At 36.5% G+C, this 14283-nt stretch overlaps 1 long non-coding RNA gene across 1 annotated transcript; it reads left to right on the top strand.

Annotated features, from left to right (window-relative positions):
* Positions 1 to 1377: 1377 nt before the first annotated feature.
* LOC106724465 lies at positions 1378 to 13827 on the top strand. The gene is made up of 4 exons (XR_001360271.1): positions 1378 to 1388; positions 9156 to 9165; positions 10952 to 10953; positions 13674 to 13827. It is a non-coding gene; the product is annotated as an uncharacterized LOC106724465 (long non-coding RNA).
* Positions 13828 to 14283: the final 456 nt, after the last annotated feature.

Raw genomic sequence — 14283 nt, 5'->3', positions numbered from 1 at the left:
TCATTACAATCACAATCACTCAAAAATCTCCCTCTCATGCCCTAACCGGTTTGGCTCAGCGGATAGAGCATCAGCCTGCGGACTCAAGGGTCCCAGGTTCGATTCCGGTCAAGCGCATGTACCTTGGTTGCGGGCACATCCCCAGTAGGGGGCATGTAAGAGGCAGCTGATTGATGTTTCTAACTCTCTATCCCTCTCCCCTCTTCTCTGTAAAAAAAATCAATAAAATATATATATTTTTAAAAATCTCCCTCTCTTTATAATCACACCTAGTCATCTGCAACACACCATTCTTAAGCTCTGGAAATCACTACTCTATTTTCCATCTCTATATTTTTTTTCTACTTGAAAATGTTATATAAGTGTAATCATAGTGTGTGACCTTTCAGTATGTTAATCCACTTAGATAACACACTTGATAGCCATTTAAATTTTTTATATCCGTAATCACTTAATTTGTTACTGAGTACTTGTATCCTTTGGTATGTATGCACGACTGTTTAATAATTGTCTGTTATAGGACATTTTAGTTGTGTTATGGTTTGAAGTGTGTCTTCCAAGAAAATATATGCTAAAGGGCTAACTCCAAGTAACTCAGCATGTGACTTTATTTGGGGAAATGGGATCTTTAACAAGGTCATCAATTAAAATGAGATCATTAGCATGGACCATATCCAATATGACTGGTGCTCTTATAAAAGGGAAATTTAGACACAGGAACAGACATTCACAAAGAGAAGACTATGTGAAGAGGATACAGGGATAATTCAATGTGATGCTGGAGGATTGGAGTGAGGCATCTGTAAGCCAAGGAATGCTAAAGACGACTGACAAATCACCAGATGCTAGGAAGAGACATGGAAAAGATTCTCTCTTACTGACCTCAGGAGGAACCAATCCCACCAAAACTTTGATTTCAGACTTAATAGTTTCCACACAATACATTTCTGTTATTTTAAGCCTACCAGTTTGTAGTAATTTGTTATGTCAGCCCTAGGAAACTAATACAAGTTATTTGCAGGTTGGGAGTATTACAAGAATTCATGTACAGGTTTTTGTGTCAACATATGTTTATATTCATTTGGGGTATATAAAAAGAGTTCAGATAGGGACATTTACTCCAAGATGCTAGATCACTTTATCTTGAACATATTGTTCCCTTTCAAAACACAGGAGCATTCCTAAGCCCTCTTTGCCACCCCCCACAATGATGGCAACTCTTAAGATTATTATGCCAAGCAATTTGGCTTATCAGTGCTTTAACTTCTCCATTTTAGAACAGGAGTTGAGCTTTTATCACTAAATGTTTAAAAAGGCTCGTTTTGAACCTCAACCTGAATTTCACATCTGATACAAACAATAATATAAAATGAGTCATAGATTTAAATGTAAGGGTATAAATATTTTAGAATAAAATATAAGAGAAGTCTTGGTTTGAATTCTGGTTTTGCTTCCTTCCAGCTCACCTATTGTCAATCATTTCACCTTTCCCAATTCCAATGTGGGTGTTTTCTTTTCATCTGTCAAACAGGGTAGTCTCAAGAATTAAATAAGGTAACAAATGGAAAAAAATACATTGTACAGGGCTTGACACTACAAAGTGAACACTGAGTGAAATGTTGCATAGTTTCCCCTCTATTTTGTGCTAAATCTGCCTTCCTATGACTTCTACTCATTGGACTAATTTCTATCACTAAGGTCTACTCTTGATCAGGCCAATACATCTTCTATGTAATAAAGGTTACTCTGCCCTGGCCATCGTTGCTCAGTTGGTTGTAATGTCATCCCATACACCAAAAGGTAGCATGTTTGATTCCTGTTGTGGGTGAGCATACAAGAGGTGGTTGATTAGTGTTTCTCTCTAAAATCAATGTTTTTCTCTCCATCTTTCCCTTCTTCTCTCTAAAATCAACTTTAAAAGGCTACTGTGGCTTGGCTTGCATGGCTCAGCGATTGAGCACTGACCTATGAACTAGTACAGGGTTTGATTCCAGATCAGGGCACATGCCCAGTTTTGGGCTCAATCCCTAGTAGGGAGCTTGCAGGAGGTGGCCAATCAATAATTCTTTCTCATCATTGATGTTTCTATCTCTTTCTCCCTCTCCCTTCTTCTTTCTGAAATCAATAAAAATATATTTTAAGGGAAAAAAAAGCTCTCTGAATCTAAAAGAGTGCTGTTACATGGGGCAATATAAAGCATTCCTGTGGAATGAGGTTGGTGATTTTGTAGGGAAGCAGGGAGGAGGGAGGCCACAGGTACTTTGTAGGTTCTGTTCATGACAGCAGTTCTGTGGCTACAAGGCTGTCCTTCATAATAGGAACAAACATGGCTTCTTGTTGATTCTGTTGCTATTTGGAGTAAGAATCTTCTTTATACAGTAAATACCTCCTCCCCTTATCAGGTGTGTGCAATGAAGTCATTCTAATCCTCAGGCTGAGCCAAAGAAGGCATTTCCATGGAGATAAACTGTGTTGGCGAGAACACTCTGGATAAGAGCAGCATTATAGGAAAAGGCTTGGGTCTATTATTCTTGCACAGAGTCTATACAATGAACTTGATTTTAAGAATACTTGGCAGTGTTTAGAGTGGAGAATGCTACCAAGCAATCTTGGGATGTGTGGTGGTCAGAGGCACTAGGAGCCTCATGCAGATCTATCATCATTTAGGAGCCCATACTAGAACACTTGACATTCTTTAATATAGACCTTGTCTCTATCCTACTAGGTGCCCTTCATCTAAGTCTTTTTACATAGATTAAAAGGGTTACATGTACTTTTACTTCTATGTCAGTGGGATAATAAATATTTTTCAAAAAGAATTTGTAGAAATGTCTGAGACAATACTATAGCCTGATTTTTTTTCACATATCTAGACCTGCATTTCATTCCTGACTTTTAGAGATCTTTTTTCCATCTAAGTCACTATCCTTATCATCAGCTAGGGTTTTCAAAGCTCTGGCCAATTTCAATGCATTGAGTAATGTGTCTGAGGCTCTTAGTAAACTGAATAGTCCAGTTGCATGTCAACATTTATTCAGGAAATAACAATTTCTTGATTTTTAGGTATGGACAGACTTTTAGAAAGCAATGAGCTCCGTGGTGCTCATCAAAATCACCTGAGAAGCTTATTAACAATTTAGCTTCTAGGGCTATACCCAGGCCTAATAAATCAGAATCAATATGGTTTATGCTTAGGCATGTATATTTTTAACATGCTCCTCCAGTGTTTCTTATGTACTACAAAGTTTGAGAACCATTGATGTAATCCAACCTTTTCTTCTCCCTTCATAATAAAGAACTGAGGTATACAAAAGAAATTTGATGTTTTAAAGTTCACAAATATAACTGAAGAAATGTTTAGAAAGATAATTTTGGACATATTTGTAATTTTTAAAGTTCATTTTGTCTAAAAAGTACTTCCGGGGCTCTGAACCTCATATAAATCAAGATTAGTGCCAAAGAAATAAGGCTTTGGTAAACCTATGCAACTAATATAAAAAGATAAAATTAGGACCCTGGGGTTTATGTCTTAAAATTCAAGCCCTAAATTGTTTCAGCACTGAAGAAAGACAAGGTGCTTTGATACAGGAGGCTCAAAGGCCTTTGAGCTTTGCTTCAGGGAAGCCCGGAAGCCATAGCCCAGTTAATGGCTCTGAGGGTTAATTGAGCTAAAAATAAAACATAAACTGTGTTTGAGGTGCTTTTTCCCCCTTTATATTTACACAGAATTTTATTAAGGCATGCGTTTCTTGAAAGATGAGATTAGATCTGCGTGGGATTAGATGAAAATGTACAAGAATTTTATATTTTCCCTGTAGCTCTACAGCTGCCTCTGCAGAAGACATCTCCCAGGGATTGGGCCCTGGGTCATGTTCTTTTGAAATTTTGAGTGGGTTCAGATATTTTTTTAGATGGGCCCTTTCATCCGTGTCAGAAGAACAGCTTGATTCTTTGGTTCCTCTCCAAGTTAAGGACAGATTATATGAGGCCATTTTAATTTGCTTATTCTGAAACTTCAATCAGTGGCTTAGGAAAGATACTTTTTAGTCAATCAGTAGCCAAACACACACACAAGCCCTATAGTTAAAAAAATCCCCTATGGTGTTGCACTCCAAACTCTAGTGATTTATCAGTGACTATGGTTTACTAACAAAGAGTTAGTAAACGACCTTCTGGCAATTTGGAGACAAGGAGAGGGAAAGGAATGAGAAGAGAGGGAGTGAGATTAGGCAGCCAAGATGGAAAACAAGGGAGGCAATGAACAAAAATGACTCCTGGAACTTTAAGAGGGATTTAGCCACAAACAAAGAGGCTTTCCTCATTTTTCAAATTGACATTTATTTTAAAAGCCATCAAGGTAAAATGTGGCCTTAGAAAAACAGAAGAAAATGTTCTGATTTGATTCCTTAATAGAATCAGCACCAAATTTGCCCATTTTTCATGGGTCTCATTTCATTGGAGAACTCCCTAGTCCCCACTGAATCTAGTGACCATTGAAGTTGGAATCAGACAGTAAGAAACTTAATATTGTGTATTGTTCTGAGAAAGAGATGGGAAGGTGATGCTGATCCACAGCCACCCAACCCCTCCAAGGAAGGACAGGTTAAGGGTTACTGACCAGGTCTTTTGAAAAGCCTGGTCTTTGGTAAATATTATTTCTTACTACTGTCCCTAAAGTAGGCAATTCTGTGGACCCTGAATTTGGTTGAAAAGTACAATGGATGAAGAGATAAGAAGTCAAGGTAAAATCTTAGCTCTGCCATGAATATGTGGCATTTGGCAATTCACATGACTTTTTCATGGTCCACATAAGCCTTCCTCACAGGATAATTGAAAATGAGGGTTTCATCGGATATAAACAACCTGTCATCCCAGGCCTTCCACATTTAGACTTATCCAAATGTTTGAACGTTTCTGGTCCCAACTAAATCTATTTAGTCATTCCTTAAACATGCCTTGGGCATCCTATTCCTCTGCACTTCAGATATTCTTCCTGTTTGGAAAGTTTACCCTCTTAGTCTTATCCCATTCAAACCCTCCTCAAAATCCAATGAACTCCTTTAAAGAAATAATTTTCTGCCATGACCAGTGTGGCTCTAAGTTGGTTGAGCATTGTCCCATGAACCAAGAGGTCCCTGGTTCTATTCTTAATCAGAGCACATGTCTCTCACATTGATGATTCTCTCTCTCCCTTTTCCCTCTTCTCCCTCTAAAATAAATAAAAAACATTAAAAAAAGAAAAGAAATACTTTCCTAATGTCCCTCCAGGGCTCTTTCCCTCTCCTCTACTCTCATTGTGTACTGCTCATTTGGTACTTGTCATACATGGCTGCCTCTAGTAGCCTGAAAGTTTCTTGAGTATAGGGAGTACATTCTACTCAATAAATTAAGTTAATGGTTATAAAATATCTTTATAAATTATCTATCATGGCAATTATTTCATGGCAGTTATTTTAAAAAGAAACTATGAAATAGCAAAATGATTTGGATTAAGATGGATCCAAGTACTGGTGTTGGCCACTTCACTTTTACAAGTGAAGTTATACTTTGGGACAAATTACCAAAACACTTTACACTTAGTTTTCCCATGGGTAAAATGTTAATAAAAATAGATACCATCCTAAGTAAATTGATATGGGGATAAATTGAGATTGATGGGTACAGATATTTAGTAAAAGTTGAGTTTTACAATTGAAACAATTAAGTAGGTAGTATGTGTACCAATACCAAACATTAACCGCCCCCACCATAACATTCACACAGTAAGCCAAAGGAATTGTTTATAGGTACCATGATTATAACAATGATGATCAGTGGCACTATTTTCTTCTTCCTTGAACAAGGAAGGATACAGCCATGGCGTGAGCCCCGCAAACAGCCCATTGGCTTTGTTATGGAGAACAATTGGCCTGACTTACCCCAGGTTTATTTTTTCACAGAATATCAGAGTGAAAGAGCTCTTTAGAGAATATCCAGTTGAACTTCTTCATGTCACGGATATGAAGAGTGATGCCCAGAAAAAAAGAAGAGGCTTGCCTAAGATGTGGTATGAGCAGTTATATGTATTCTGATACAGATATAGACACAAAGTAACAGGTATTTCTTGACAGGGCTGCAGCTCTGAGACCACGGCTGCTGAAAGCAGGTACTGGGTTTGTTTGGGTTCTGTAATTGAAACACTCTTGCGGTCCTGCTGGCTGAAGCCCTGCTGGCTGAAAGCAGTTTTCTGGAGTTTGTTTAGCTCAGGGGTGGGCAAACTTTTTGACTCGAGGGCCACAATGGGTTCTTAAACTGGACCGGAGGGCTGGAACAAAAGCATGGATGGAGTTTTTGTGTGAACTAATATAAATTCAAAGTAAACATCATTACATAAAAGGGTACGGTCTTTTTTTTTTTTAGTTTTATTCATTTCAAACGGGCCGGATCCGGCCCGCGGGCAGTAGTTTGCCCACGCTGGTTTAGCTTCTATACTTGCAACATTGTTTCTTAGAGTGCAAGCTCAGAGGCCGGCAGTGGCAGGCGGGGAACCTTGGCTTCCTCCATCACTGGAGCAAGCAAGCCTCCTGTTCGCTTCAGTGCCTGGCTGCCGGCCGCCATCTTTGTTGGCAGTTAATTTGCATAAGGATATGCTGATTAGCCAATGGGAAGGGTGTTGTGGTTATGGTCAATTTGCATGTTTCTCTTTTATTAGATAGGATAACCTGCATGTCTTTTTCCATATGAATAACTGTAAACCTACTTTTGCCCACCCCTATACTTAATATCTCAAGTTCTCAACCTGAAAGTTCTTTATTATTATTTTTTAACTTTATTTTTATTGTGGACATTATCACAGATGTCCTTATTTTCCTCCCTTTTGTCCTCCTCTACCCAACCTCTACCCACTTCCCTCTGGCCATCACCATAATGTTGTCTGTGTCCATGGGCTATGCATATTTGTTCTTTGGCTAATCTCTTCACCTTCTTTCAATCATAACCCCCATCTCTCTCCCTTCTGATCTTTGTCAGTCTTTTCCATATATCCACGCCTCTTGTTCTGTTTTGTTTGTAATTTTATTTTGTTCATTCGATTCCAAATATAAGTGAGATCATATGGTATTTATCTTTCTTTGACTTTTATTTCACTTAACATCATAATCTCCAGGTCCATTCATGCTGTCTACAAAATATAAGAGTCCCTTCTTTTTTGACCACCAGGTAGTATTCCATTGTGTAAATGTGCCACAGATTTTTATCCACTCATGATGGACACTAGGGCTGTTTCCAGATCTTGGGTATTGAAAATAATGCTGCCTCACCTGGCCAGCGTGGCTCAGTGGTTGAGCATCGACCTGTGAACCAGGAGGTCACAGTTTGATTCCCAGTCAGGGCACATGCCTGGGTTGTTAGGTTGATCTCCAATGAAGGGCGTGCAGGAGGCAACCAATAATGATTCTCTCTCATCATTGATGTTTCTATGTCTCTCTCCCTCTCCCTGCCTTTCTGAAGTCAATAAAAAAATATATTTTTAAAAAGAAAATAATGCTTATTTGAACATAGAGGTGCATATATTCCTTCAAAATGGTGTTTTGGTATTCCACAGTCTGAATCCTCACCAACAGTGCATGAGGGTTTCCTGTTATCCACATTCTTACCAGCACCTTTTTTTATTGATTTATTTATGGTAGCCATTCTGGTAAGTTTGAAGTGATACCTCATTGTGGTTTTAATTTTCATTAAATGATTAGTGATGTTGAGCATTTTTTTTCACATATTTATTGGCCATCTGTATGTCCTCTTGGTAGAAATGTCTATTTAGGTCCTTTGCCCATTTTTTACTTGACTGATTTGTCTTCTTTGTATTGAGTTATGTATGTTCTTTATATATTTTGCAAATTAACCTTTATTGGATGTATCATTGGCAAATATGCTATCCCATACAGTGGGTTCCCGATTCGTTTTGTTGATAGTTTCTTTTGCTGTGCAGATATTTTTTAGTTTGTTGTAGTCCCATTTGTGTGTGTGTGTGTGTGTGTGTGTGTTTACCTTTGTTTCTCTTGCCCTTGGTCACAGTGGTTGACAAACTGCGGCTTGCGAGCCACATGTGGCTCTTTGGCCCCTTGAGTGTGGCTCTTCCACAAAATACCGACTTCTGCGCATGGGCCACAAAGTTTCAATCGCACTGTATGTGTGCGTCCGCAGGTGGTATTTTGTGGAAGAGCCACACTCAAGGGGCCAAAGAGCCGCAGTCTGCCGACCACTGCCCTAGGAGATGTATCGGCAAACATATTGCTACTAGAGATGTCTGATATTTTGCTGCCTTTGGTTTCTTCTAGGATTTTTATGGTTTCACAACTTACATTTAAGCCTTTCCTCCACTTTGAGTTTATTCTCGTGTGTGATATAAGTTGGTGGTCTAGTTTCACTTTTTTTTTTTTGGTATGTACCTGTCCAATTTTCCCAGCACCATTTATTGAAGACTGTCTTTACTCCATTTTATGCTCTTGCCTCCTTTGACAAATATCAATTGTACATAAAAGCTTGGGTCAATTTCTGGGTTCTATGTTTTATTCCATTAATAATCAATACGCCAGTTCCTATGCCAGTATCAGGCTGTTTTGATGACAATGGCCTTGTAGTATAGTTTGATATCAGGTATTGTGATACCTCAAATTTGTTCTTCTTTCTCGAGATTGCTGAGACTATTCAAGGTCTTCTTTGTTTTCATATAAATTTATGGAATATTTATTCTAGGTCTGTGAAATAATTTCAAGCTCTTTTTACAAGGCCACCATTGGCCATTGATATTTTTCTAAGAATTGTGTTGAATCTATAGATTGCTTTGGGTATTATGAACATTTTAATGATCTTAACTTTCCTAAAGTATGAACAAGGTATATGCTTCCACTTGTTTGCATCATCCTCAATTTCTTTCTTTCTTCTATATTTTATTATTTTCTTCATACAGTTCTTTTAATGTCTTGGTTAAATTTATTTCTAGGTACCTTATTGTTTTCTTGCAATAGTGAATTGGATGGCTTTCTTAGTTTCTATTTCTCATAGTTCATCATTGTTGTATTTAAAAAAGCCACTCATTTCTTAATATTAATTTTGTATCCGACTACTTTGCAGAAATCAATTATTAAATCTAGTAGTTTTTTTGGTAGAGTCTTTAGGATTTTCTATGTACAATATCATGTCATCTGCAGTTAATGACAGCTTCACTACTTCATTTCCAATTTTGATGCCATTTATGTTTTCTTCTTGTCTAAGCACTGTGGCTAAGACTTCCAGTACTTTGTTGTATAAGAGTGATGAAAGCAGGCATCCCCATCTTCTTCCTGATCTTAAGGAAAACACTTTAAGGATTTGCCCATTGAGTATGATGTTAGTTGCAGTTCCTTCATATGTGGCCTTTATTATTTTGAGATATGATCCTTCAATTCCCACTTTGCTGAGAGTTTACCATAAATGGGTACTGGATTTTATGGAATGTTTTTTTCTGCATCTATTTTATGATCATGTCATTTTCATCATTCATTTTCATTATGTGATTTATCATATTTATTGTTTTGTGAATACTGCACCAACCTTGCACCCCCAAAATAAATCCCACTCAGTCATGGTATATGGTCTTTTCAATGTATTACTGTATCCGGTTTGCTGGAGATGTCTGAGATTTTGCTGTCTTTGGTTTCTTCTAGGATTTTTTATGGATTCACAACTTACATTTAAGCCTCTCATCCCTTTTGAGTTTATTCTTGTGTGTGGTGTAATTTGGTGGTATATTGTTGAGGATTTTAGCATCTATGTTCATCAGGGACATTGGCTTATAATTTTCATTCTCTGTAGTGTCTTTATCTGGCTTTGGTATTAGGATAATGGTGGCCTTGTAAAAAGAGCTTGAAAGTATTCCCTCCTCCTGATTTTTTTTGAATAGTAAGAGGAAAATAGGTGTTAATTCTTCTTTGACTGATAAAATTTGCCCATGAAACCATCCAGTTCAGGATTTTTGTTTCCTAGGAAATGATTTTCAATCCTACTTTGATTACATTACTTGTAATAGGTCTATTCAGGTTTTCTGATTCTTCCTGAATTAATTTTGGAAGATTATATGTTTCTAGGAATTTGTCCATTTGCACAGGTTGTTCAATTTGTTGGCGTATAGCTGTTCATAGTATTTTCCCAAAATTGTTTGTATTTTTGTGTTGTCAGTTGTTATATGGCCTCTTTCATTTCTGATTTTATTTATTTGGCTCCTATCTCTTTGTTTCTTGATGAGTCTGGCTAAAGGTTCATTAATCTTGTATATCTTGTCAAAGAACCGGCTATTGTTTTCAGCTTTTGTATTATATTTTACTTTCTATATCATTTATTTTGCTCTACTCTTTATTATTTCATTCATTCTACTTATTCGAGGCTTTGTTTTTGTTATTGTATTAGTTATTTTAGGTGTAGAGGTAAATTGTTTAAGATTTGTTTAGCTTCTTGAAGTAGACCTGTAATGCTATGTACTTCCCACTTGATTGTTTTGCTGTATCCCACAGATTTTAGTTCATTGTGTATACATTTTCATTTGCTTCCAGAAAATTTAACTTAAATACTTTATTGTTGAAAGTATTACATATGTCTCCTTTATTCCTCACAGACCTCTCCCCACCAGCACCAACCACCAACACAGGCCCTGTGTCCATTGGTTTTGCTTACATGCATACATATGAGTCCTTTGGTTGATCTTTTACCCACCGTCCCAGTCTCCCCTGCCTTTCCTCTGAGGATCAATGGTCTTTTCAATGCTTTTCTGTCTCTGGATCTATTTTTGTTCATCAGTTTATGTTGTTCATTAGATTTCACAAATGCATGACATCATGTGATATTTATCTTTCTCCAACTGGCTTATTTCGCTTAGCATAATGTTCTCCAGGTCCATCCATTCTGTTGCAAATTATAAGAGTGTTTTTCATTTTTACAGCAGTGTAGTATTCCATTGTGTAGATGTACTACAGGTTTTTAATACACTCATTTGCTGATGGGAACTTTGGCTGTTTACAAACCTTAGCTATTGTAAATTGCACTGCTATGAACATAGGGGTGCATATATTCTTTCTGACTGGTGTTTCTGATTCCTTGGGATATATTCCTAGAAGTGGGATCACAGGGTCAAATGGGAGTTCCATTTTTAGTTTTTTGAGGAAACTCCATACTGTCTTCCATAGTGGCTGCACCAGTCTGCATTCCCACCAGCAGTGCATGAGTGTTCCTTTTTCTCCACATCCTCTCCAGCATTTGTCATTTGTTGATCTGTTGATGATAGGCATTCTAACAGGTATGAGATGATACCTCATTGTCATTTTGATTTGCATCTCTCAGATGAGTAGTGACTGAGCATTTTTTCATATTCCTCTTGGTCTTTTGTATGTCCACTTTCAAAAAGTGTCTATTTATGTAATTTTTCCATTTTTTATTGGATTATTTATCTTCCTTTTGTTAAGTAGTATGAGTTTCCTATACATTTTGGAGATTAAACCTTTATCATCTGTAACATTGGCAAATATGTTCTCCCATGTTGTGGCCTCACTTGTTGTTTTGTTGATGGTTTCTTTTGCTGTGCAGAAGCTTTTTATTTTGATGTAGTCCCATTTGTTTATTTTCTCCTTAGTTTCCATTTTTCTAGGAAATATATCAGTAAACATATTCCTATGATATATGTCTTATATTTTGCTGCCCATGGATTCTTATAAGATTTTGATGTTTTCACATCTTACCTTTAAGACTTTTATCCATTTTTATTTTATTTTTGTATATGGTGTACGTTGGTGGTCTAGTTTCACTTTTGCATATATCTGTCCAATTATCTCAACACCATTTATTGCAGATACTATCTTGACTCCATTCTATCCTCTTGCCTTCTTTGTTAAATATTACTAGATCATAATGGCTTGGGTTGATTCTGGGTTCTCTGTTCTGTTCCATTGGTCTATATGTCTGTTCTTGTGCCAGTACCACACACTTTTGAGAACAGTGGCTTTGTAATATAACTTGATGTCTGGTATTGTGATCCCTCCAACTTTGTTTTTCTTTCTCAGGATTGCTGTGGCTATTTGGGGTCCTATTTTATTCATATAAATTATTGGAGAGTTTGTTCTAGGTCTGTGAATTATGCCATTGGTATTTTAATGGGAATTGAATTGAATCTATAGATTGCTTTTGGTAGTATGGACATTTTAATGATGTTGATTCTACCAATCCATGAACAAAGTACATTCTTCCATTTATTTATATCTTCCTCTATTTTCTTTGTGCAACATCCTGTAGTTTTCAGAGTACAGGTTTTTACCTCCTTAGTTAAGTGTATTCCTAGGTATCTTAATTTTTTGTTGCAAGGCTAAATGTGATTGGTTTCTTAGTTTCTCTTTCTGTGACTTCATTATTGGTGTATAACACAGCCATCCATTTTTGGATGTTGACTTTGTATCCTGCTATTTTACAGAATTCATTTATTAAATCTAGTCCTTTTTTGATGGAGTATTTAGGGTTTTCTATTTACAATAGCATGTCATCTGTGAATAATGAGTTTTACTTCTTTTCCAATTTGGATGCCTTTTATTTCTTCTTATCTGATTGATATGGCTAGCACTTCCAATATGATGTCCAACAGGTGTGGTGAAAGTGGGCATTCCAGTCTTGTTCCTGTTCATAGGGGAAATAGTTTTAGTATTTGACCATTAAGTATGTTGTTGGCTATAGGTTTGTCATATAAGGTGGTTATTATGTTGAGGTATGACCCCTCTATTCCCACTTTGATCAGAGTTTTTATAAAAAATGGGTGTTGGCTTTTGTCAAATGCTTTTTCTACATTAATTGATATGATCATGTGATTTTTGTTTTCCAATTTGTTTGTTCATTTTCACACATTATATCAGCCTTGCATCCCCGGAATAAATCCCACTTGGTCATGGTGTATGATATTTTTAATGAATTGCTGGATGTGATTTGCTAATAATTTGTTGAGGATTTTAGCTTCTATGTTCATCAAGCATATTGGCCTCTAATTCTCTTTCTTTGTAGTGTCTTTATTGGGTTTTGGGATTAGGGTAATACTGGTTTCATAGAAATATCTTGGAAGTGTTCCTTCTTTCTGAATTTTTTGGATGATAGGTGTTACTTCTTCTTTGAATGTTTGGTAAAATACCCCTGTGAAGCCATCCAGATAAGGTCTTTTGTTTGCTGGAAATTTTTTGATTACTGATTCAATGTCATCAATAGTTATCAGCCTATTCAGGTTTTCTGATTCTTTCTGATTGAGTTTTGAAAGATTATATTTTCCTAGGAATATGTCAATTTCTTCTAGATTGTTCAGTTTGTTGGAATAAAGTTGTTCATAATATTTTTATATACCTTTGTATTTCTGTGGAATCAGTTGTTATTACATGTCTTTGTTTCTGATTTTGTTTATTTGGGTCCTCTCTCTTTGTTTCTTATTGCTTATTGAGCCTGGCTAGAGGTTCATCAATCTTGTTTATCCTGTCAAAGAACCAGCTCTTGGTTCTATTGATCTTCTGTACTGTTTCTGTCTCTATGTCATTTATTTTCACTCAGATCTTTATTATTCCCTTTCTTATATTTACTCTGGATGTTTTTTGTTGCTCTCTTTCTAATTCTGTAAGTTTTAGGACTAGGTAACTTATGACCAGTTTTTTTTTTTTTGTTTTTTTTTTTGAGGTAGACCTCTAGTGCTATGAACTTTCCCTTAAGGACTGCTTTCATTGAGTCTCCCAGATTTTGGATTTTTGTGTTTTCATTTTCATTTCTTTTCAGGATGTTTTTTATTCCTTCTTTGATCTCTTTGGTAACCCATTCATTGTTAATAGCATGCTATTTAGCCTCCAGGTGTTTGTTTTCTATTGTTTTTATTTAGTTGATTTTTAATTTTATGCCATTGTAATCTGAGAAGATGTTTGATATGATTTCAATCTTCTTGAAGTTGTAGAGACTTAGCCTGTGTCCCAATATATGGTCTATCCTTGAATATGTCCCATGTGCACTTGAGATAAATGTATATTCCTTAGCTTTGGGGTGAAGTGCTCTGAAGATGTCAATTGACTTCATATGATATAGTGAGTCTCTTATGGCTGCTGTTTCTTTGCTAATATTTTGTCTATTGGATTACCCAGTGGTGTCAATGGGGTATCAAAGTCCCATACTATGATTGTATTGCTGTCAGTATCTCGCTTGATATCTTCCAGAAGAATATTTATGTATTTGGGTGCTACTGTATCAGGTGCATATGTGTTTATCAGAGTT

The sequence above is a fragment of the Myotis brandtii genome, unplaced genomic scaffold (assembly GCF_000412655.1).
Source record: "Myotis brandtii unplaced genomic scaffold, ASM41265v1 scaffold839, whole genome shotgun sequence".
Taxonomy (NCBI): Eukaryota; Metazoa; Chordata; class Mammalia; order Chiroptera; family Vespertilionidae; genus Myotis; species Myotis brandtii.
Note: the sequence above shows the minus strand (reverse complement) of the source record. Positions and strands in the feature narration are given on the sequence as shown.